Source organism: Calonectris borealis, chromosome 11 (genome assembly GCF_964195595.1).
Source record: "Calonectris borealis chromosome 11, bCalBor7.hap1.2, whole genome shotgun sequence".
Classification (NCBI taxonomy): domain Eukaryota; kingdom Metazoa; phylum Chordata; class Aves; order Procellariiformes; family Procellariidae; genus Calonectris; species Calonectris borealis.
Genome location: NC_134322.1, coordinates 18315334 through 18339337, shown reverse-complemented (window position 1 = coordinate 18339337; position 24004 = coordinate 18315334). Strand labels below are relative to the sequence as shown.

The 24004-nt window shown below is 39.3% G+C and overlaps 1 protein-coding gene across 7 annotated transcripts in view; it reads left to right on the top strand.

Moving 5' to 3' along the window:
- Nucleotides 1-18251: 18251 nt before the first annotated feature.
- Nucleotides 18252-24004, top strand: part of OTUD7A (OTU deubiquitinase 7A) — a 149198-nt gene continuing 143445 nt past the window's right edge. The window contains exons 1-2 of one of the 7 annotated variants that reach the window (XM_075160270.1): nucleotides 18252-18495; nucleotides 23905-23995. The gene's annotated coding sequence lies outside the window, so the exon portion shown is untranslated. Of the gene's footprint in view, nucleotides 18496-23904; nucleotides 23996-24004 lie in introns of those variants that run through there. The other 6 variants (XM_075160274.1, XM_075160272.1, XM_075160277.1 and 3 more) reach the window with 6 other exon arrangements.

Sequence of the window (24004 nt, the reverse complement as noted above, 5' to 3'; positions counted from 1 at the left end):
ACTTCTTCTGGTAAGATATGCCTCCTCTTGTCATGGTTTAACCCCAGCCAACAAGTAAGTACCCCACAGCCGCTTGCTTGCTCCCCCCCGCCCCGGCCCCCTCACACCCCCCAGTGGGATGGGGGACAGAATCGGAAGAGTAAAAGTGAGAAAACTCGTGGGTTAAGATAAAGACAGTTTAATAGGGAAAGCAAAAGCCGTGCATGCAAGCAAAGCAAAACAAGGAATTCATTCACTGCTTCCCATCGGCAGGCAGGTGTTCAGCCATCTCCAGGAAAGCAGGGCTCCATCACGCTAATGGTTACTTGGGAAGACAAACGCCATCACTCTGAACGTCCCCCCCTTCTTCTTCCCCCAGCTTTATATGCTGAGCATGACATCATATCGTATGGATGATGGCCAGTTGGGGTCAGCTGTCCTGGCTGTGCTCCCTCCCAGCTTCTTGGGCACCTGGCAGAGCATGGGAAGCTGAAAAGTCCTTGGCTAGGGTAAGCGCTACTGAGCAACAACTACAACATCAGTGTGTTATCAACATTCTTCTCATACTAAATCCAAAACACAGCACTACACCAGCTACTAGGAAGAAAATTAACTCTATTCCAGCCGAAACCAGGACACCTCTCCTTAAGGAAACTCAACTCAAGAACTCATGTAAAAATATTGAAGGGAGATTTTACTCTATCATCAGGTTTTGCATTACTGAGTGGCTGTTACTCCACAGTGGAGGCCTGAGAGGTGCCTAGAAGCGTCTTTAACTTACCACAGGCTAAAAGCAGTATGGTGAAATACAGATTTTTCGGCTATTACCAGCACACAGTTTTAAATCCATTAAAAAAACAAATAGGAGGACAGTACACATTTACCTTTGATATTAGAACATTTTTAAATTTAGAGGCAAATTAGTGTGATTTTTTTGAATGCTTTTTTAGAGGTAGGAAGAGGATGGAGAATCAATATGAGTCAACTCTAAGGAGTGTTTGAGTTGGAAGGGTTAAGGGCTGTCATTTTAACAGAGATGGTTCACCCAAGCCAAATAACTTTCTCTTATTTAGGGAAATAGCTATTCTAAACCTGTTAAATATATATGAATGGTATTTTCATTGCTACTGCTATAAACATTAAAATATAGGCAAAAAGGATCAAAATATTTTTTTTTATGTTCTAGTGTTCTTATCCTTAGTAGTCTTAAGAGATTTCTGTTTTTGTGAGAAGCAATTTGCACTTAATTGTCAGCATCAAAGCAATGAAATATAGAATGTTTCTGTTCAGTGCATCAGCTCTATGGAACAGATTGCTTGCATGCCTTCTGTAGAACTTGATGTTCACGCTTTCTTTTTCCCTCTGAGGTGCAACGGTTAAAGAGACAGACCTTATGACACTTACTGCATATGTTTAATTAGGCCATTTGAAGCACTTTGGAGCAAAGTGAGAAAAGAACCTGTTATTGTGGGTCAAATTTCTCAGTCCCTAAGGCCAGTGGAACACTTTTTCTGTCAGAATGAGAGAACATAATAATTTTATAGGTTATCTTTTCTTTCCTTACAAGAAAGCCTTAAAGTCTTGTTTGTAATCTTTTGCTGAGTGCAGGGGAAGAAAGGATGCTGGTTCAGAAATAAAACTCTTGTTGAAGGTACTGGTGTATCTCATGGGCTGATGTCAGTCTTCCTGCAGGGTTCCCACTTGATATGAGAGGTACATTGTGATTAAAAACTAGTTGTAAACCCCACTGTTTTATTTTCCTTTGTTTAAAAGCAAGGTGAGAGTGCCTCTGACCCATCTACTAGAACAATGTGTAAAGTGTGTTTGGTTGTTTCTCCTGTGCCGTGTATTTGTTGCTCTTCAGGCTATGAGCAATGTGCTAGTAATTCTCGGAGGAGTAATGGTAGCAATCCTAGAACCAGAAAAGCCAAGTTCAGGAAAGGCAAACTATACAGCAAGTTGATTTAATTCTATTCTTTTGTATGCTAACTGTAGCAGAATAATGATCTCAGAAAATAATTGCATCCCTGTGGACAGCTATGACCTATATCTCCAGATTCGTGTACGTGACAGTGATATGTTTGGAATAGATGTGCAAGCATTGTGGCTGACTTTGTTAGTGTTGTGCCATATGTGTTCTGGGACTTGTGTGATAGTATCTGTAAGGCAGTAGAATTTTAGGTTCTGGGGTGAAACCTTTTAAACATCTGTGATTTATCTTTCATGGAGTCACTTTAGAAACCTGGATGTGTGCATGTGGAAGCTGCAGTCTCACTCCAAAAAAAGTGAGAGGCATAACCTTAGCCCAACCTTCCTGTAATGGATTCAGAACTGTAGCAACCTCAGACAGTGGCCATGAACTAAATGCTATTCCTCATGGCAGAGCTCGTTTGTAGTGTGCTGTGCATTGAGTTAGCAGGATATCCAGCAGGCTGCTCTAGTGGTAGGTAAAAGTATTGGCACATGTGAGAAGACAGAAGCAAAACAACATATTTGCAATGTGAAATGTTTAGTATTTGCTGATAGTAATTCCTCTGTATTTAAAATCGGTGAAAATGAGTCTCATCTTCATATTGTATTGTGGACTGAAGAAAATAATGGAATGAGCACAAAAATTACTTTTGGCTTACTTTCAGGATAGTCTGGAGGTGATGCAGACAATCACACTGCATGAAATAGACCACTGGGGACTGCGTCCACCATAGATGTTGACAGAGCAAGTTGGCTTAGTCTTGTTTTATTTTGGATTATAGAATTTAATACTGGGGGGGGGGGGGGGGGGGGGGAAGTCTGGTGCTACCCAAACTCATTTTGAGGATATTCAACTGCAGAATCCAGCATCATGATGAAGAAGCAATTTTCTAATGAATCAGTGTAGAGCTCTGGAGTTCTTTTCCTACTTGCCACTGGGAACCTTTCATTTGTCACAACTGTTGTCCAAAACGCATGTCCAGGGGCAGAGCTGAGTACAGCTGTGCATTGCTGCATATGTGTGTCAGAAAGTAATATCCTTGCATGATAATGGAGGGGGAAAAAACAAAACCCCAAACAAACACAAAACAGGGTATGCTGTCACTGTCTATTCTGCATGTGTGTGTGTATACATATTTTGATTTAATTATAAAATTTTCAGGCTTGCAAGTCCAAGTTTTGGCTGCAATTATATGAAAGAATTCTAGCTGATGGCAAAAATATATTTGCCAAAAGAAACATTTATTTTAAGTGAAGTCAGTCTAAACAGATGTTGACAGACTGAAATCGCCAAAAAGAATGTATGTCCAATTACTTTTCATGGAAGCGTCATCTATTCAAGCAATGTAAGTCTGGAGATGTCTTGTACAAAAAAAACCTCTCTTGAAGGATGCGAGAAGCATATTTATGAAAACCTGTAGAGGGACGAAGTGTGATTTTTTGGTAATAATTAAAGATGTCTAAATTTATATGTACAAGAAGCCCATTCATTGGAGAGCGTAATCCTGCGTTGTAGAAGTCAAAGGAGGTTTTTCCCACTGACTTCATCACAGTCAGGATCAGACCTATCCATGTGTCATTGTCTCTGCACATAGTCACACATATAGTTGCCACTCATGTCTTAAGGTCCTACCTTGTGCCTAAAGGCAATCCATCTTGAATGCCATGTTCTATGAAATCACTTTTTTTATTCTGTCTCTTTTTCTTTGCTTTCCATCCATGGGTTACTTGCTTTTCTGTTCCACCATCAGCAGAGAGATGAATATTGATTTTTGGTTTTGGTGTAGGAAAGTTTTTAATAGCTGCTGTGGGAAGATCAGATGTAGTCTTTGAGCTTAAGCCGAGTTGCTGCAGGAGGAGAGAAACTTGGATATGTTGCTGTCCCTCTGCCTTTCCCTTTGTCTCTCTGACTCTCAGACACCCTGAGTACATCCTATGTTTCTCCCAGAAATTTGAGTAGTGAAATGTGAAGACGTGGTACGTTTGTCCAGATTTTCAGACTGCTGAAGCAGCCTGATTGGAGCTGGAGCCTGAGCTGTGCTACATCTAGGAGTACCATACGTATCAAGTGTGCATGTGCAAGTAAGGCCTGTGGCTCCAAGAAGCATCTAGGCTGCTGAATATGTGTTTGGCAAAGTCCCAAACATTGCAAACACTTGGACTGCTGCATGTGAGCTTTTCCTGCTGTCATTAAATCCTGGACTGACGTGTTGCATGTACCCATCTGCCCAAGGAGTGCTTGTTTGCTCAGAAGTAACAGTGTAGCAAAATTACTACGATGAGTCATAGCTAAGTGTCCTGGGGTAAATTCAAGCCATACAGTGTACCCTGTGCTCCCTTCAAATTAAAAAAAAAAAAAAAAAAAAAAAGCGCAAAATCAGCTGCATAAGTGGGTAACTGTTGAAAAGTCATTTCTTCAGAGGCTGTAGAGGATAAAATCTTATCTCAGATTCACAGACCCTCTCGTGCTCTTAGTTAAGAATGTCTGCATTATGGACATAAGCAAACTAGAGGAGTTCTGTGGTGTTATCATTAAACATTCTTTCTATCAGCAAACCTCTGATGGGACCTAACTCAGCTCTTTGCCTGGAGAGTGGGGGGAAAAAAAAAATCAACTATTTAATTAGGTCTTCTGTAGTGTCAGCCAAAACTGGAATTTTTTTCTGAGATTTTTGTCTAGATAACACTTGAGTAAATTCTGTTGGCAAAAGCTGCCCTCTTTTCATAGTCATGGGACTATGGGAGCTGAGGGAGCTGAGTTCTGCTGGATTTGGTTGTATTGGACAGTGTGGGAAACCAGCCTGACATAAGGGATGCGGCCGATGCTGTAGAATCGTTAGCTCAAATGTACTCTGGGGTTGCTTTTAGTCAGCATATAGCCCATTCCTGCTTGAGGAGAAGGGATTAAGAGCTGAGAAATGTAAGAAAAGCAGTAAAGACTAAGGATTTTCCCACTTAACTGCCCAGTTTCTGAACTCGGGCAGAGAACTGGATAGATTAGTAGTTAATTTTTCAGTCTTGAGTAAACCCTACAGTAAAGATTGGCAGTAGAAAGCATCCTGCCTTTTTGTGTTTTGAGATGCATGTCAGTGTTTTTTTGAAAAACAGTTTTGTCTCCTTTGATGTAAAGAACTTCCTGCTTGTTCTTTCTGTCCTTAAATTCTTCCTTTTCTCTACAGGGGCAAGTAATAGCCCTGTGCTGTGTCAAAGGGGAAGGTGTTGTTTGGTAAACTGTAGAATTGTAATCAAGGAGGTGTCAGGAACTGAATACTTGTGTATTAACTGCCTGTTAGTACTGAGAAAGTTGCTTGTTTGTAATTTTTTTTTTTTAAATGTCTGGAAGCAGCAGGGGAGTGATGATTTTTATTTTCTGTTCTATATTGGGGAGAGAATTGAGCAGGATTTTGGGTTAGGACAGTGACTCTTTCAATAGCCTATAACTGGACAAAAAGACAAGCTAAAGCACCCAAAACATCAGGTTGTGCATTGCCAAATGGTAGTTCTCATGCCACTGCCTCTCTGGGCAGCAGGGAGGTAATAAACTTCTCCAGGTTCTTTTTAGTGATAATTTTTGTTTGTCAAGGTATTTCAGCTCAATGTGATGATAAAAGGGAACAAAGAAGCAAAACAAGTGACCAGAGAGACACTTTATTTCTAATTCAAGAAATAAGCTAAGTTGATCCATTGTTTTCTGTCAAACTGTGAAGAGGAAAAAGATGGAGGGAACCAGAAAAAAAAGTCCCACTGTTCTTTAGTTCCATATCCTGCCGAAGGTACAAGTATTCCAGAGAGCAGCTGGATGTAGTACAGGACAGCAGGTTAGATGAAGAACAGGTACAGTGTCCTTGCTTTGAAAATGTTTTCTTATTAGATATGCACAATTTAACACCAAATCCAGCCATATCCAAAGGAAGCTAAACTTGAAATATTCTCTGTCACTAAGCTTAGAGCATTAATGGTTAGATAAAAACAATAGTAACTATTTGTTCCTTTTGGCTGCTTTGGCAGTTGGGGATTTTTTTTGTTTGTTTTTTCCCCCCCCAAGAACAACTTTGACACTAATTATTTCTTGATCACAAATTACTGGATGCTTAATCAACCTACTGGACAAAATTTAGCCTTTCAACAATGCTGTATATTTTATAACAAGATTTAATGGTAAAGCTTTCTCTGGTTCTTGGATTTGTAGCTTGCCCTGAATAAAAACTAAAGACAGAATCGGGAAAATATCTGTACATAGTCTGTTGGTTCAACATAGCCAAATTGTTTATCAATTGATCTCTTCTGTGAGTCACTAATAAGGAGTTTAATATCGAAAATTTGATCTATTTTTATTGCTTCTGTAGTTACCATGCTATGGTCTGATCTTGTTTTGACAAACAAAACTCATTGGTTTGAATCAAAGTGCTAATGGTCATGATTATGACTTAATGTTATCTACAGACATTCATCAAGCTGGCACTGATGTTGAACAGATAAGATTATCTAGTTTGGGTTGAATGTGTTTTGTTTTTTCAGGCTGGTTAATTGGCAACCTTTGATAATCCACTTATTGACTTGTGAGCCAAGGTATAGTAAAATCTGAAAACGTGAAGAATAATTTGCTTGAAGCCATTGTATTTAGGAATTGGACTTTTTGCAGATAGCCTCATGTGTGTTAATTAGCCCTTTAATTATCGTAGTAGGATTATAAACTTCTTTAGGTCCTTATTATCCATTTCATTATTATATCAGACTAGGTGAGCTATTAAAACTAAATAATGAAGATAAAGACTGATTTAGGGATTGATTACCACTGAACAGTGGTTTTACAGCATCTCTTATCTGAATTAGAGAAATATTCTTTTTTGCGGTTTCGAGTTGCTACCTTTAATTGCCTTTTGGAGAAGGGGGGATGGTAGAGGAAGAAACATACTACCTTTATCAATTCATCTTGAAATGTGTAGTGCTCTGCAATGTTCCTGGCCCTTGAGCTATCAGTTGCAAAACTAGCTTTATGTACACCTAATTTTGCACTTCTTAATCAGGTTACCATTGTTTCTTCTCTAACTGATGGGAAGAACAGGTCCGCTATTGCAGAGGAGATGAATTTCTGATCGGTATGCTTGGTAAATAACTTGTTTATCCCTCTGTGGATATAGAAAATTTTCCCCTGGTGCCAGTGGCTTAGAGCTTCTTTCAGGAGGCAACAGGAAAATAGAAACCCCCTGAAAAATATTGCATATTTAAACTTGGGGATTTTCTCTCTCCAAGTTCATATGGATAGAAGTTTTTCCTGCAAGTCAAAAATCCTGTATCATTACATAGACTTTTTTTTTGCCTCTTATCAGCTATTTATGTGCTCTTACTTTTTATTGTACGCATTTATATGAAAAAGCTCTTAACCAAAGAAAACAATTTTGTTACAGCACTTTCTTTCTGTTATGCATATTTTGAAACACACTCCAATCTTTATTTTACAGCAATATCGTGAATCCAGGAAAAAGAAGTACTATTATTGCCCCTTTCCAGATATCTAAATGCTTTATCAAAATGCAGATTATAGTCCTATTAAATTAATACATATGTGAAATGCATCATGCATGGTGAAATTAATGATTGCCTTAAGTACTATAACACAATGATAGTCCACTCTTTTTGCATATCTTTTCAATGTGTCTGCTTATTCATGACATTCACTAATGGTGTGTTCCTCAAGATTAACAGAGGCAGTTCAAGCATTTGACGATCCAAATAGGATTGCCCGTTTGGATGGGAAAAAGAGCTGTTATGACTGACAGTGGAAAATTAAATATCATCTAGTCAATATCACGTCTCTTATCATTCTTCAGCAAAATTTCTACACTATCAGCAGGCAATAGTAATCCAGAAAGCTAACCAAGCAATTGTCAATAAAAAAATCAGAGGTGGTATCACTTTTCTCGTCTTAGCTAGAGGGAAGGGAAGACAAGGTGTCAAAAAAGTTAAAGCTTACAAAGGAGCTTGCCCAGGGTGGGGGTTTTTTGGTTGTGTTTTTTTTTTTTCTCTTTTTCTCCCTTGTGACAAGATAAGCCAAAATTATTTAATGTGGAAAATTGTATTTAAAGTATGGGGTTTTTTTTCCTATCCTCTCATTTTTATAGTTACTGTAAAAGTCAATATTGTTCACGTGACATGGGACAGCGATATTTCATCACTGTTGAACGCACACAAGTTAGAAATTCTTAGTCACTAGAGTTGTCACAAACCTGCATAGGACATGTTTTCTTTGCTGTTCCTCAGCTGTTCTTTAGAAGGCTCTTTCAGAAATACCATTCTCTTCCATGCTCCACTGACCTACTTGTATCACACAGAGTGTACTGTACTTCTTGGGTTCTTGCGCCCCGCCATGTGATTGCAATGCTTCTAAATGGCCACATTCTGCCTCTTAAATGTGCCTATGGATGTTGATGAGATGTGTGGCAGATGCTTCAGGAAGGGAGAGTGCATATTTATGTCTTCTGGCATTCAGTCCTTCAAACTTCTCTATCTTATGACCTTGCTTTAACTCTTTGCTGCAAAATCTGGTGGTGAGATATCCCTGCTGGTAATAATTTTTCAGGGAGCTGTTCTTTCATTTTCAGTTGTATTCATCAGAAGGGGTGACCCTGGATAGCCTTGACATCTGTATGGCCTGTGCTGTTGTGCCATTACTCAAATGAGAGGTATTCTCAGTGATACTTTCTCAGTGTTTTTTCCTCCTGTAGACTTGAAAAAATAGTCTGTATTTTACTGCTAGTGGAAATGTAACCATTTATATTTAAGCATCTGCAGCAGCAGTCTGGGCTTCTTTAGTATTCAATGGAGAGTGGTAGAGTTAAGTTTTTGAGCCCTCTGAAGGCTCTGTTGACTATATAAAGAGTGCAGGCTTCTAATTTGGACACCTGTATTAGGTGGCTCCTGTATTAGATGGTACTAATGTTCCTTGAAGAGATTAAGTTGTGTGGCTAATCGTGCATACAGCCGTGGCAGAAACCTGGATAAATCCACGTAGCCTCATTCCCAGACCTGTAGTTTGTCCAAACTCTGAAGGAGAGGATTCCTAGGGTATGGTATCGATCTTCGTAGAAACACCTTGTTTCCAAAGGCAGGCTTTGTGTGCCATGCATTCATTTAACAGCAGTGTGTACTCTTACATTCTTCAATGAATCAGCGTTGAAAACTTCCATTCCATCCATCTAGCGTGAGAAATCAGTTAATCTTTTTCTACAATGTTCACATAATGGGGCCAGCTTTCCTCTCAATGTGTTTGGTAACCCCATTAATGTTAGTAAGAGTTAGATGTGCACACAGAGAATAATGGTTTCCAGCATCCCTATGACAACTGCTAATTCAGTGTGACTGATGTAAAATTTCTGCTTCAAGCCTGAAGCAGTCTTTGGACCATTAAGTTAGTCTTACAGCCATGTTCAGGAATTGCTTTGTTGCCGATTCAAATAATGATGTAGGAATTTTAGCAGCATTGCGTTTAGTTGATTAAGAATTTAAAAAATTAAGATGGTAGTAATAAACTGTTCAGATTCACGTTCCATTTGCTACAATTGAATATGCAAACTGAGTATGTTAATCTTAACTAAAACAACTGAAGATTGATCAAAATTTCAAGCTTTTATGACTAAAGGCTGATGGAGACCTTTAAAGAATTCTTAGCGATGAAAACTTATGTCTTTGTTCAAAGTTGTACCATAGAGAAAGCAGCACCTTTTATTAGACACTTAACTTTGGTGTGCTGGTGAGATGGGAGTAGGAAACTTTTTTTCTTGGCAGGAATAACCATAACAGTTCATAGTGTTTTTCCTTTATGGATGAGTAAAATAACTTCTTTTATGAGCCAATAGATGAAAATATTCCTTAATAATTTTCTTTCTATGTCCATGTCGCAAATGAGTGGTTTAGAGTCCGCTCAAAGAATCACTGTCGAAGGTATTAGCAGAAAGTGATTTTAATAGAAATTTATGAAAGTGCAACTTAACAGCGTTCGATGGCAAGCTTCACTCTATCATTTACTACACAGATGGAGCATACAAAAGAAGAGCATGGGAAGCTGAAAAGTCCCTGGCTAATGTAAACACTACTTAGCAACAACTAAAACATCAGTGTGTTATCAACATTCTTCTCATCAAACCAAAACACAGCACTATACCAGCTATTAGCAAGAAAATTAACTTTTAAAAAAATGTTTACTCTGCTAATCAGACAGCTCCTCAAATGTCAGCCAAAAGTATGGTCACTGTCAAAAAGCAAAACTTTCTCTCTAGGAACCCTGAGTATTTATAAATCAGGAATGCTTACTGTGTCCTTTAGGTATAATGGTGCTGACTCTCTAGCTGTTCAAATTGATTTAAAACAAACAAACAAACAAACCATTAAATTGGAAACTCATGTCACCTTTGTCTGTCACAAACAATTTCCAGACCCTCTGTACGTGCCAGGAGGGTTATTTAGAAGTGGGATATTTTGCTCTTCTTCACAGCTCTGTAAATAAAGATCTATGAAGCATGTGCAACTGTATCAGTAACACTGTGTGCTTGTATGTCTAGGCTTTTCATCAGCAGGGTATACCTTTGCAATACTCTGTAATGCCTAACTTTGTTAATACTAAGAGCATTTTGTTAGTGAAGTACAGCTGTAGGCATGTACTAGTGAAGTGTCCTAAGTCAGATATCCTGAGGGATATTTGAAGTGATCCTGTTTCTCACCAGTAAGCCGCAAAGGCATTGCAGATTTGCTGTACGTTTCAGTACAGAAGTGTCATGCCTGAGTGCATTAGTGATTCTGTTCTGTGCCAGATTTACTGCAGAATTAACTCCAGAACATCTGTAGAACAAATCTTCTTGCTTGCTGTGTAAAAAATGTGTTGCTAATTGTGTGGGTGGCATTTCTCAGTCTGCTTGGGAGTGCCAGGAACCGTATTGTATTATTTTTAAAGCCTCTGAAGGCTGATAACAGTCTGTCTGAAACTGTAAAATAATAATCTGATGTAATGACAGGAGAAATAAACTTCCCAGCTGACTTGATAGAAAAATGTGTTCTTGTTGAGTAGATATTTCCAGAGTTAACAAGTAATAAACGCAATTGGCTGGCAAGAAATGCTACTAATTTCAGTGGCATTTAATAATAAGAACAACTTTAAAAATCACATTAATTAGGAAACAGCTAACCTCTTCTGGGTCCCAGTCTCACAGGTCAGAAGGAGGAGAAGGAGGTAACCAGCCTGATTTCTTCCCCTGCCCCTGTTCTGTCCTGGCCTGCAGTGTATGTGCTTCAAATAGTGTAGGGTTCAGCAGCGAAAATGCTGATGATTTGATCTGTATAAACATAAGGGGGGGAAGCAACAACTCACAGGAGTTGCTGTGTTTTAAGTACTATTAGCTACAATTACTCCAAAACAGTTTAAAAATAAAAGTTATTTCCCCTCATTTCTAGTTTAAGTTAAATCTTCTGAGGTATTCATAACTCAAGTGTGTCCTTCTCGCCTTTTCAACTGACCTCTCTGTGTGTGTGATTTTATTTATTTATTTTAAGCTTTCATTTACATCTAGAGTTAAAGATGATTTTCCTAGGCCTTTGAGGAAATCTTTTTCTGTGGATACTGTATGTTAAATTACTTTGTCCAAATAGAATAATAAAAAGAGGTTTTTTGTTAGAAATTCTTCCAGGTGCTACAGAGCTACCATCAAAGTATCATTAAGGGCTATTGCTCATGTAGCAATCTTAAAAGATGACTAGAGGAGTTTTTCTTCTTCGGGGTCATTGACTGTGCCTTCACTTACTTTACTAGACAAAGGTAGAGTTTCTGAAAAACTTTCTATTGATCTATTAGCATAAATGTCTCATTACATTTATATGCAAGATGCAACTTGGTGTTGTCTGTCCATTCATATCTAGTCTTAATAATCTTGCAGACTGGTATTAGCAGTAGTAAGAACACTGAAAGTTGTGCTGTTCAAGATCAGTCATAATTTAATTTGTTTTTTTCTAAATGACATTTATTAGAAGGAATCCAATTTGCATTTCTGTTGTATATAGTTTAACTTGTGGTATATAACTTGTTTTTAACATCTTTGCCCTAGTTTCCATGTTTTCTGAAGTGGGAGTTTAAAGTGGATGCTTCATTATATTAAAGACAAAACACATGGAATAGAAATAAAATTGTTTTATAAAGGTGATATATCTGGAATCTCTGTAACTCGTTGCAGGCTCAGAATGGATGGGAGTGGTAGAATTGAAATTAGAGAGGATAATATGCATTGTAGATGGCTACAGTATGTGTGGGTTTCTATTTATAAAAAGCTTTGTGCCATAGGAAGGCAGAAGCATGAGAGCTGACAGGAGAGAAGGAAAGGAGGACTGGAGTGGGGCTGTGAGGCTGGGGATCGGGGCAGGAACACTTGATGGATTTATGTAGCTAATGTCTATGATGGCTATAAAGGTAGTAAGTGACTGAAGTAGTTGTTAATACCTTACTCACTGACTTTTTTCAAAGTTCTAGACAGATCACACTAACTGTGACAGAGACCTTTTTGCCTGTCGGTACTAACAGCAGAATGTCTTAGAGGTCATGAAATGCTTAAGGTAAATAATATTTACATGTTTCCATTTAAATACTTCTGTTTTCAAGATTTTGTCCAAAAACTTCTTAAGAATCATGAGCAGGCCTGCACTTAGATTCCATGTCTTCTTTACACAGACTGGTAATGAATCTCCTCTTGTTCAAATTATTTAACCTCTGTCTAATTGCTGCATTTATAAAATGGGAATTACAGGGCTCTGTGGGATACAGTCTGCATACATATGGTAGCTGTTACTGTTGCAATACTGTGGGAAAGCAAAATGCTGCACTATAAAGAAGCCCTGCTGAGGAAAAGCAACCTGGAGGCTTGTTCAGCGGCATCCTACAAGGGGAAACAAACATCTCTCCCTCTGTATGAAACTCTGCATTTTGAGAGCCAAAGATATGTAGCCAAGATAAGACAACTATGCCTTGAACAAGGGAATAAAGCAAAGCAAGAGAATCTGGAATTAAAGTAGTAAAATGAACTTTCTTTATACCTGAACATTGGTGATTTTAGTCCTATTTCTAATTTAAATGTCCCCCAGACTCTTTCTTCAAGCATATGCATAATTCCTGAGTAATTTTTTTTTTTGTCCCCAAACTTTTTGATGTTTTTTTGGGGGCTGGAGGTAAAACCAGCGCCATTACCATGTGTATATATAATATTTAAGTTCAGAATATATATAAAAGTATATATATTATAAAAAGAAAAAAAGGCAAACTTAGAAAAAGTGAAAAATATAGGGTTCATAAATTGTCAACTATTTATTTTATGACTGCAATCTACTTCATAATAAATCCAAGTTAATGAATTGGAGTATATAAAATGTTCTCAAGTGGTTTGCAATGATTAATGTCAGCACATTTGTGTAGTAAAAATTTGCTATTATATAAAGGCTGCTTCTTTTAAACTATTTCTCCTTCAGTTACTGCACTGCCATTATTTTAGTGTGTGTGCCTATTAGAAATAAAATCATCATATCACTAATGATTAACAAAAATCTCTTCAGCAGTAATTTTGATCAATGGTAAATACATGCCATTATGTTTTATTATCCCATAATGCCAGCAACAATGAAATAGAAAAGTAAACTAAACGTGCAATCCAAATTTTGTTTCCATGAAAGAAAATGGGAGTTTTACTGCCTCAACATTAATGGAAACTGGATGTGTGGCTTCTGTGCTTTAGAGGATATTATACCAAAATAGTGTAGCTGTGTAAACTCCATACATCTCTTGAGAAGAAACTGTAATTCTATATACTAGCTCTTCGAAGTCCAGGGTCCTCAGAAGTATAGCACAGCATTTAAGTAACAGTGTATGGATATTGCTGTTCTGCTATGGCTACCTGCGTTAACCAGATTAAAGCTAACTTTGCTATGTCTGCAAATGCTGCATTCAGACTCTTAATGGTGACTTAAGTATACCTCAAAACCTATGAACGTGTTTGTGACTGTCAGGTTTATATCCACAATTACTATAAACTTACCATGAGAGAATGAAAACAGCAAGAGAAATGAGTTTTTGCTGCTTTGGATGTTTGTATCCATGCAAAGCTGACATTTTAGTAGTATTTTGTTACCAACTTGAAAAGTTGTAATGATGCCAATCATACCTCACCATTTATTTTTGGATTACAAAGTTCAGTACCTACAGGATTTGTTTTCTGCTTAGTTTCAACTAACCAAATCACAGTGCTCTTGCTCTTAATCTCTCTCTCTCTGTTTAGCCAAGTGTTCTATTTTAGTATATACCTGGAAAGTTCAGTGCTCTTTCTAAGGTCATGTGGACTCAAATAAGCTTTATCGAAGCACACATTTTGTAGAGCTGTATCTGCGTTTTCTCCCCCCGCTCCCCAACTAACAGCTTCAACTGCTGGAATTCAAACCATGCTGTAGAATGTTTATTCCATTACTATTGCAGCATGGTTTCTTTTGAAAGAATTCAAATCAAAATCTGTATTATTGGGAATACCATTTCTTTGCTTGAAGAGCACAGATTACTCTGCCCAGTTGGAATGCAAAATGTTTCTTTGTTGTCTTTGAATTTACAAACTCCCTTTGATATGTATAAATATTTCATGGGAGGTGGACCCTTGGCCTACAGTTTTGTCTTTCCTCCCTACATAGAATAGAAAAGGGAAGGGAGGAACCAGCCTTCCTTCTTGCTTTCCTCCTTTTATTTATTAACACAAAAATCTGCTTGTTGCTTCATCTCTGCTACTTTACCCTGAGAGGGTTTTTGTTATAAATTCTTATTTAACTTGCAGTAACTTCCAGCTTTTAATGCATGTGCAAGGTGAGAGTGTGGAATCTAGTTTCAGTAAATTTACCTTAGATCCATGAGGCTGCTTTGTGCCTTTCAACGCTCTGTACAGATATCTCCACGCATCCAGTTCACAGGACGTGCCTAGAATGCTTACTAGGGTTATGATATTTCTAGTATGGAATTTTTCATTAGGGTTGTCAATTGCAACAAAAGCCTTCACCATCTGCCTTCTGATAACAGCAAAGTTCTTAAGGAATCAAGGTGACGCAACAAGCTTCTGTTCTTTATCAGATTATGGGCAACAGCTCTTACACCTTTCTTACACCTTCATTTAACTGGGGCCCAAGATAATTAAACAAACACCATCTTTCATGCCATCCCCAAAGACAGGGTTTTTGAAGACATTTCTGAAGTGTACAAAACCATACTTGGTCACATCACATGAGATTGTGATAGTGCTGTAAGTAATGTAAAGGCTGGGTAAATCAATATAGCACTCCTTGCATACCTAGCTGGCAGCTGAAGGCCAAAATCCATCTTTTTCCAAGCAGATACCTAAAAGTGTTCATACTGGTGATGTTCCCCTGTGACATTTTGTCAGCATTAAGTGAGCAGAAGAAGAATTGCCACCACGCTTGCAGAGATATTCTGCTTCTGTCTTTACCTGCCTATAAAGACAAGAAGATACCTGCTTCCATCCTTGGAGGGTGAAAACACCTAAGGCAACATTTTGGTTTGGTAGTAGCCAAGAAATGAGTTTGATCTTACCAGAATATTTTTGAGCTCAAAGCAATTTACTTAGTTTGTGATCAGTTCTGCCTCTGACCCAGAGCAATGCAAGACAGATGATGAGAGACAACACAGTGGCAATGCTTTAGGTGAACAGACAGGGAGAAACTGGATCATTTTCACCATGACAGGAACCTGTATACTTATGGAGTCACGTTATGCTGACAGCCACTCAACTGCTAGGATTAATGAACAGTGTAGAACATGAATTGTGAGATACTTCTTTTCTTTCTTTTCTTCCCCCTGCGTCCATGTATGATGACAACAATAGATTTCGCAGGGAATGTCAGTCATATGCATGCTTCCCTCCTCTAAAAGCCTGGAAATTTAAGATCTCTGAATGACTTTGTGATCTCTGGGTTCCTGATCTTTGTGGACTATGGCATACCTGCTTTCTTATTTAAAGAGGAGGAAGATGTTCAGATGAGAGATTGCAGTATTCGATGCATCTCTTCGGACTAAAGAATTTTGGTTCTCTAATCTGTTAAGACTGCTGTTAGTGTTAAGACCACTTCCGTGGAGGCAGAACATAATGTTCCCAAAGTATGTGAACACTTCACCTAGATCCAGCCTCTCTGCGTTTTCACACTTCATTTGGGACTTTGACTGTTAGAATCATGTTTGTTTTCCCATAATGGTGGCATAAAAAAAGTTTTGCTGGTGGCAAGAAAAGAGGAAGAATGAGGAAATGTCAAGCCTCAATAGGAGAGCCTCTCCCTGCGTGGGTCTAGGCACCCTTTCCTTTGCTAAGCCCTTCAAACTTTTGCTGAGATTATATCTGGCTTTGCCTGAAAAAAGGAGAATTGGCCACTTCTTTTGCAGCAGTTATGTAAATTAATCTCTGACTCTGTATCACCAGTTGGCCAACTTAGAGCTTTCTGATCAAACTGTGGTTTGATCCCTGGGCCTATATAGCTTCTGTGACTATTTTTAGAGTATCTTCAGTCCTGAGAGCTCTGGAGTAGCTACCTGAGGATCTCTTCATGTATTCACAAATGGATTTCCTTTGCAAGGCAAATAGACTAGAGCTCTTTTTGGGAAAACTCTGCCAAACTGTTCCATCTTTTATAGAACTCTCACTATCTGGGAATCATCTGTAGGACAATCCGTGCAGACAATTGTATCAAGGAAACAAAAAAGTATCTCTTCCTGTAATTATGGTTCTTTTTGAGTATGTTATCCATGTATTTTACTATTTTTCTTTGCCACAATTAAAGAATGCTGGACTTTGCATTGGTGGAGAAACTAAGAAACTGTTCTGCTTATGATTTTTTTGCTTTTGGGAGGAACTTGAGAGCACAGCAGAGAACTCTGCCTAAGAAATATTCAATCATGAGCCTAAAGAATTTCTTGGGGGGGGGGGGGGGGGTGTGTGTGTGCAAACAATGAGAGTTCATTTTATGCAGGCCTAAAACAGTATTGGACAAAACTGTTTTGTCCTGTCATGGTTTGTATGCCAAAAGCTAGTAGCTCATTGCATTTGCAGCAAAAGGTTATATATGGAACAGTTGGGAACTTTTTCAAATGTTTTCATTTCTGTCCTCATTAGCTGCAAAAGGAAGTATGTTTCAAAGGTAAGGTGAGATTCTTTTGGGGATTTCAACAATATTCTAAACTGATGTTGGGGTTCTAGCAAAGAACTAGAATGTAAGAAACTGATCTGTTTTTCTTCCCTAACCATCAAACCTCACTCGCTTATGATATGAAAATGCATATCTGCAAAACTGTCTTCACTCATCACCAGATGTACTTCTCCAGATGTGCTGTGTTGGTGCAGAACGTATTATGACATTTTGTTTACATCTGGTGTTTCCTTAAAGATTTAGTGTTGCTATGTCTGTCACTGATTGCATGTCCATCTGTAGTAGGCTGATTTCAGGTGAGAATTCTCAGTGTTTCTAGATAAGGAGGCTTTTCTTGGACAGGTGTGTTCCTGTACCTGTGATGATTTTTTTTTTTTTGCTTCTATTCCACATATTTTGACTAGTTCTTGGTCTTGCGTGTCTCTATTCTGTCATAGTAAGTGGAAGAAGGGAATGCTCAGTTCTAGAGGTGTATTCTTTAATCCATTTCTTTTTCAACTCTAGTGTTACTGGAAGAGTGGAAGTGAAAGACTGCTTTGGTGTGGGGGAGGTAGTTTTAACTAAGTGAGATGGAATACACCTATGTGCATACTGAAGTAGCTGCAACCAGGTTATTTGAAGAGTTGCTGTAGGCTGAAGTAAACTTTGCTGTCATTCCTTGAGCAAATAACGTGGAAATAGAAGGCACATGAAAAGCAGTAACTTCGAATAACATACCCTCTTTGCAGAGGGCAAAACTAGGCACGGTCATTTCCAGAGCTAGGATGGATACAGAAACGAAGCAACTCTGTCCATCTCCCGCTCCCGTGGGACCATCCTGGGGCGGAGGAGCGCTCGTGTTGCAGGGGCGGCTGCGGCCCCTCTTCCCGTGCGCTGCCGCCTCCTTCTCCCGTCACCTTCTCCGGCTGGGGACGTCGAGGCCAAGCCTGCAAACAGGGCAGGGGAGGGAGGAAGGGGACTCCAGGCCGCGGCTCTGCCGGCGGGCTCGGCGCGGCGGGGCCCGCTGCCGCGGGGGCGGGCGCGGGGCGGGGCGGAGCGCGGCTCTCCGGGCCGCTGCGGGCAGCCGAGGGGAGGGCCCTGCGGCCGGTGACTTCATGGGAAGGAGGCGGCGGCGGGAGGTGGGTCTCGCTTTCCGTCTCCCGGTGCCGTCTGCAGGGCGGGCGACAGGCGGCCGCTCCGCCGGGCAGCGCGGGCGGGGGGACAGCGGTGACGGAAAGCGGCAGCTGGGGGGACGGCAGCGGCTGAGTTGACTCCCCTCCCTTCCCCCCCTCCCCAGCCGGAGGAAGATGGAGCTCGGTTAGTAAGGGCTTGCGGGAGGAGCAGCGGGAGCAGGTAAGAGCTGCTTCTCCCTCCTCCTCCTTCTCCTCCTCCTCCTCCTCCTCCTCCTCCCCCCTGGCTGGGAGCATGGCAGGGGCAGGGCAGTGCGGCGATGGGCTGGTGTCATTCAGCGGCAGGTGGCACAGGTGGGCCTGGCCCGCAGCCGTGTCCTTGCCTGCGAGCTGCCCGCTCCGCCCCGGCTGCAGAAGTTCCCGCTGTGCGGAGGGCAAAGCCCTCGGCCGTAGCCGGTAAGGGCAAAGCCGGGCATTTAGAAACACCCCCCGCCCCGTGCCTCGGGTTTTTGTGGTGGGGTTGCGGGCAGGGCTGCCGGCTTTGCCCCCGCCCCGTCTCCCCCAGCTCACTGATGAGCTCCCGGAAGGGCTTCTGCATTGCAGACTCTCGCCCTAGCTTCGCTCCTGCATCCGCGGTTTTATCTGATAAAAGGAGCCTGCTCCCTGGCCGGGTGGTCCGGTGCTGCTCGACCACGAGGCCGATTTGGGCAGGTGGTATCTCCTTCTATGGTTCCTGGACCCTGTCAGGACATTTGGGGGATTGACCTCATTCCGATAAATATTAGACGTATGTGTGATATTTGTTCTCTATCTGAAAGGGCTACAAAAGGGAATCCGTCAGGATCCATGTGAAGAAAGATCATTTGGAGCTCACAGGGTGCAATATAGTGCAGTGAGATATAACGTACATATAAAACATAATGCAGTGAGGCACACGACCTTACATAATCTAAATTTAAAAAGCTCACTACCCCTACGCTTACCCTGGAGGTTGTAGGAATATGTCTGTTCTAAGCTCTTTCTGGAGTATCTATCTGAACCAAAGATGCAGAGCCGCTTGTGAGCCACTGCTGAAAATAAAATAAATTGTTGAATACTTTTGCTGTAGTTCTGTCATATTAAGTTCCTCATCACTGCTCAGTATCACACACGCAGTGATACTCATGGCTACATGGGCATACATAGCATCACACTGCGAGAGGGAATGGTCTCTTCTGTTGTCCCTTAAATGCACCTTTAAATTGACCAACTATAATGCTGTCATATTTTGACAAACTCTTGAGGCTTCTCTCCCTAGGCCTGAATTAGTGCTACATTTTCTAGCATACAGATATAAATTTAATGTAAACAGAAAGAAACCTTTCACACTTTTCATTTGACCTTCAGCGTCTCAGACAAATACCTGAAACTGATGATCAGGGCAAGTATTTTGCAATGGACTGGTTTAAAATATATATGTTGCTGGATGCAACATATACAACTCAAATCACATCTAGGATGACACACAGTCAGTGTTCTGAGCTCTATATCCAAAGGAAACTAATGTCTGATAAATTTGGCCCACATTTTATTTTAACTCAGTCCTTACAGATGACATTGACTTTAAAAAAGGTTGCTATGGCACAGATTTAAAGCAAAGTATATTAAGCTTCTGGAATTGAAAGTGCTGTTGTTAAGAAAAGTGTTATTTTGTTATTTATAATCTGTTATTAAAATATGAGTGTGGTAGCTGTTGAGGCTGGATCTGGCTCTGTTTTCTGCTGTTGGTGTGAATGGACTAAGTGGTCTCCCTTCTATGGATGAAGGCCAAATTTTGCCCAGGTGTGCATGTGCTGCTCACACAGGGGCAAGCTAGAGTTCCCCCATTTGAATCTCTAATATAGCTGAATATCGATGCCTGCCTTCCTCTGGGATACTTTCTATACAAGCCTGTATGCTTTTGATAAAGCTGTAACATTGATTGTGGTGTGGAGTATAGAACCAATGTGGGCTATGTATGCCCACACGGCAGAAATGATGGTATGATGTGGAATAAAATGATGTTTCTGTGAATCTTGCTCTTTTGTGATATTATATTTTTATGTTTGTAGTTTACAAGAAGCTCAGTCATCTTCGGGACAGCTTAGTTCATATATAATGTAACAACTATTGAAGAGTATGAGGCTGGGTAGGGATCAGGTATAATAGACTAATAATTTGCTGTATGTATAGTGCAAAAATAACTGATCATTTGCCTAATCATAATGTATCTATTTTTGAAAAAGGTAGTTTTTTGCAAATGGGATCTAGAAGATTTTGGTTTTGGTTTACCAATACAAATTCAAACAAGGGTGATAATGGCTGGATGTTACAGACTCCAAGTAAGCGTGGAATGAGCAGGTGGGAAGGTACTTAGTCCTTTCATAGTAAGCCTATCTCAGCATCTTTCATTGCCCCTGGACCAAGTCCCATAGAGTCAAGTTGGCAGATTCAGCAAAAAGGCCAGGGACTGAAGAGACTTTCAGTGAATGGGACTCCAGGTCAGGAATTTTGTAGAGCTGTATACATGCAGGCATATGAAGATTGACTCAGATCTTACCAATGCAACCATTGTGCTAATCATTGCCATAGTTGCCCTTCGTGTTACTTACTAAAAAATTAGGGAATCTATGTTTTAGTTAGCCTAAGTAATGTCTATAGAACATCTAATTTTAATTTAAAACTGTATATTTTAAATCTAATCACTGTGATGTTTTCACATCATTTAGAGTCTTGGATGAGTTCATTGGTATCGTACCTGTGTTATTTGGGGAAAAAATGGTATTTTATTAGATTTTTTATTTACTGCATAGACACATAAGAACTTAAAAAACGTATATATCATCTTGTTGTCAGATATTGTTATTTAGCTCACTATTGCCTTTAGGCACAGTAACTTCTATAGCCTTAATAAGAGGAGAACAACACTGGCAAGGAGTTCCCACACAGTTATGCGTTGCTGGAGAGAAAGTTGGAGTTGAAAGAGGGAAAGAACTAAGGGAACTAGCAGAATATTTGTCACCAGATAGTCTAGACCTCAGATCTTACAGTGTTTAATGAAGTCTCCTTCGGTTTAATATAGTCTGCATTCCCAAAAACATCATGAAATCTGAATCTCCTTTTGACTTGAATTTCGTAAAATATCATGGGACTCACATTAAGCAAAAATGAAACATAAACTTTTAATTAAGGAAATGGCAAGCCCCTAAAATATCAAGTGCAATTGTTATTAAATTGAGGACTGAAAGAAGCAGAAAAGACGTTGTTGTTGTTGTTGAAGATTTTGTAGTCTGCCGGCTCATTTATAGTTGATATGCACTGCACAGCCATGCATTCATAGATATTTAGACCAAAGCATAGAACTAAATGGTATGTGGACCTTCTGAACAAATTAATTAGTCTTGTCCTAATGAAAAATCTGGGAGATTAACCTGGCTCCTTAGATGGTCTGAAAATTCAGCAGTGTAGTCTTATGTAAGAGTAGAAGTTTACCAGTTCAAGTGCAATATAAACATTGCATAGATGTTACATTGCATCTTTCTGTATTTATTTATTGTTGGTTTCCTACGACAAAGCATGACACAAAACTGAGGAAGTCGAGTGTCCCCAAATAAGATGGCAGAACTGTCCTCAAATCCTTGATAGTAATTCATTGGTTTTATTTTAGAGGCAGATTAATTAGTATATGCATGTAAATGTAACAGTACAACTATTTCACCATCAAATATTTTCTAGTCTTTTTGTTTAGCTGTCCTTCCCCAACTACTGAAACAAGGGAGTAAAACTGTAAATCTAACAAGCATGGAGATACTGGAGATATGAAAGACTTGACTTACAGTTCTGTTTTTATATGGTTCTCCTAGCATAACTGCTTCTGTGATGAGTATTTCTGATTTTAAGTAGTTTGAAGAGACAAAGCTAATTGTGATGTATTTCAAGTCTCATTCTCTGAAGTTTGCTTCAGATTTTTGTTCTTCGTCTATTTGAGGTCAATGCTGTCTATTTTAGGATACGATTATACCAGCGATTTTTAGTCATAGTGCTTTGCTGTAGTGTTTTACTGCAGAATATGATTGACATTATCAGTACTTATCTTATTTAATACCTCTTGGATGGACTCTTGGCAAAGCTTTAGGCTTGAAATAGAGAAATTGTTGAACTTGCTTATTAGCTTTTATTAAAAAGGGTTTATAAATTCATTTAATATTTTAGAGTCTCTCAGCCTCTTGAAATACACTTTAATTTGAAAAAAAAAATCAGAAATCCCAGGACAAGAGTATGAATTTGCTCTAAGATAGTTTGAAAATGCAATTTCTTATGTAATTTATAGAAGAAAAGGAGAATTGCTATTGCTGAAAGTATTTTTGAATACTTCCAGGTTTTTTTCAGAATGAGCATATCGGCAAATACTCATGATGCATTTAGTAGAATTAGTATGTTTCACATTGTATGTTGAAAATTTCATCAGTCAGAAGACTGAGTTCTGTTCTCTGATCATGATTTCAGTCTTGTATGCGATGCTTCAATACCATTTAACCTGTGCAGAGAACAAAGTATAGTCTTTTTAATACAAGGGTAAAGTACCCATTTTTATCTGTCAGTGTTTTGCAGATACTCAGTGCTTTACAGTGAATTTTTTTTCACTTGCACATTCTCTTAGGATCTGCTGACTAGTTAATCAAAGAAGGGGCAAAACCCATGTAGAAATTGAGCAAGCTGTGAAAGAATTTTGATTCTCGTTTTTGTCACAATGGGTATATTTCCACTATTGTTTTCAGAATTAGAGTAAGGAACACTGAGAACTTGTTCTTTAATTAGATGCTTGAAATATCACGTTTCTAATCCTGATGTCTGCTGATGCCATTAGTGACCTCTGTCATACGGAAATTTACAAAGTTGTTACTGCTGCATATGACCAGGAGATGTAATATATTTCTAAGCTATTGCTATGATGTTATCAGAAATGTGTTCTAATGCCTGTGATTAAAATGACTAGCTGCCATGGTGATAGTACCATAGAAACTGGTAAAATAATCATTGCTTATTAGGAAATCTGTATGAAAAAATTCTTCTCTATTTTTCTATCTTATATGTTTCAGCGCCTTAGCAGGAACGAAACTCTGCTGATGTTATGTTCCTGATTGGAAAAAATTGTTGAACAAATTCCTTTGCTCTGTGTTGCACAGCAGACCAAGCTAAGGTTATTGTGTTGTCGAAACATTAAATGCGTGAGTGACTGACAATTCAGTCATTCCATAAATTACTTCTAGTCTTAAGAACAGGGCATGGGAGTAGAGGCCTTTCTTACAGCATTGATCTTTGTTGTTAAGTCACTTTACTGTCTTCTACTGTAATTACTTTCTAAATAGTGCATTAAGTATAATTTTCTTCAACAGCACTCTTCCAGCAAAGAGGGGCTACAACTGTGTCCCATAGGCAGTGTCTACATAGACACTCAAAGCACAGTAATGACAGAACTTTAATTTGGGAGCCTGACATCGCAAAGGGTTTTGTCTGTCTTGAACTATGCAAATCGTGAATACAAGAATACCAAATAAGATCATATAGCAGGTAATATCTTTAGTTGTGATTAGCTTTTTCTTTCTCTTTTGAGATCTATTGCAACAAGAAGCAAAGCGCGAGAAACAGTCCCTGACTTGGATTGCTCTGTTTCTTGGTTGGAATGAGTAATTTCTCTATTACTGGTAAGTGAC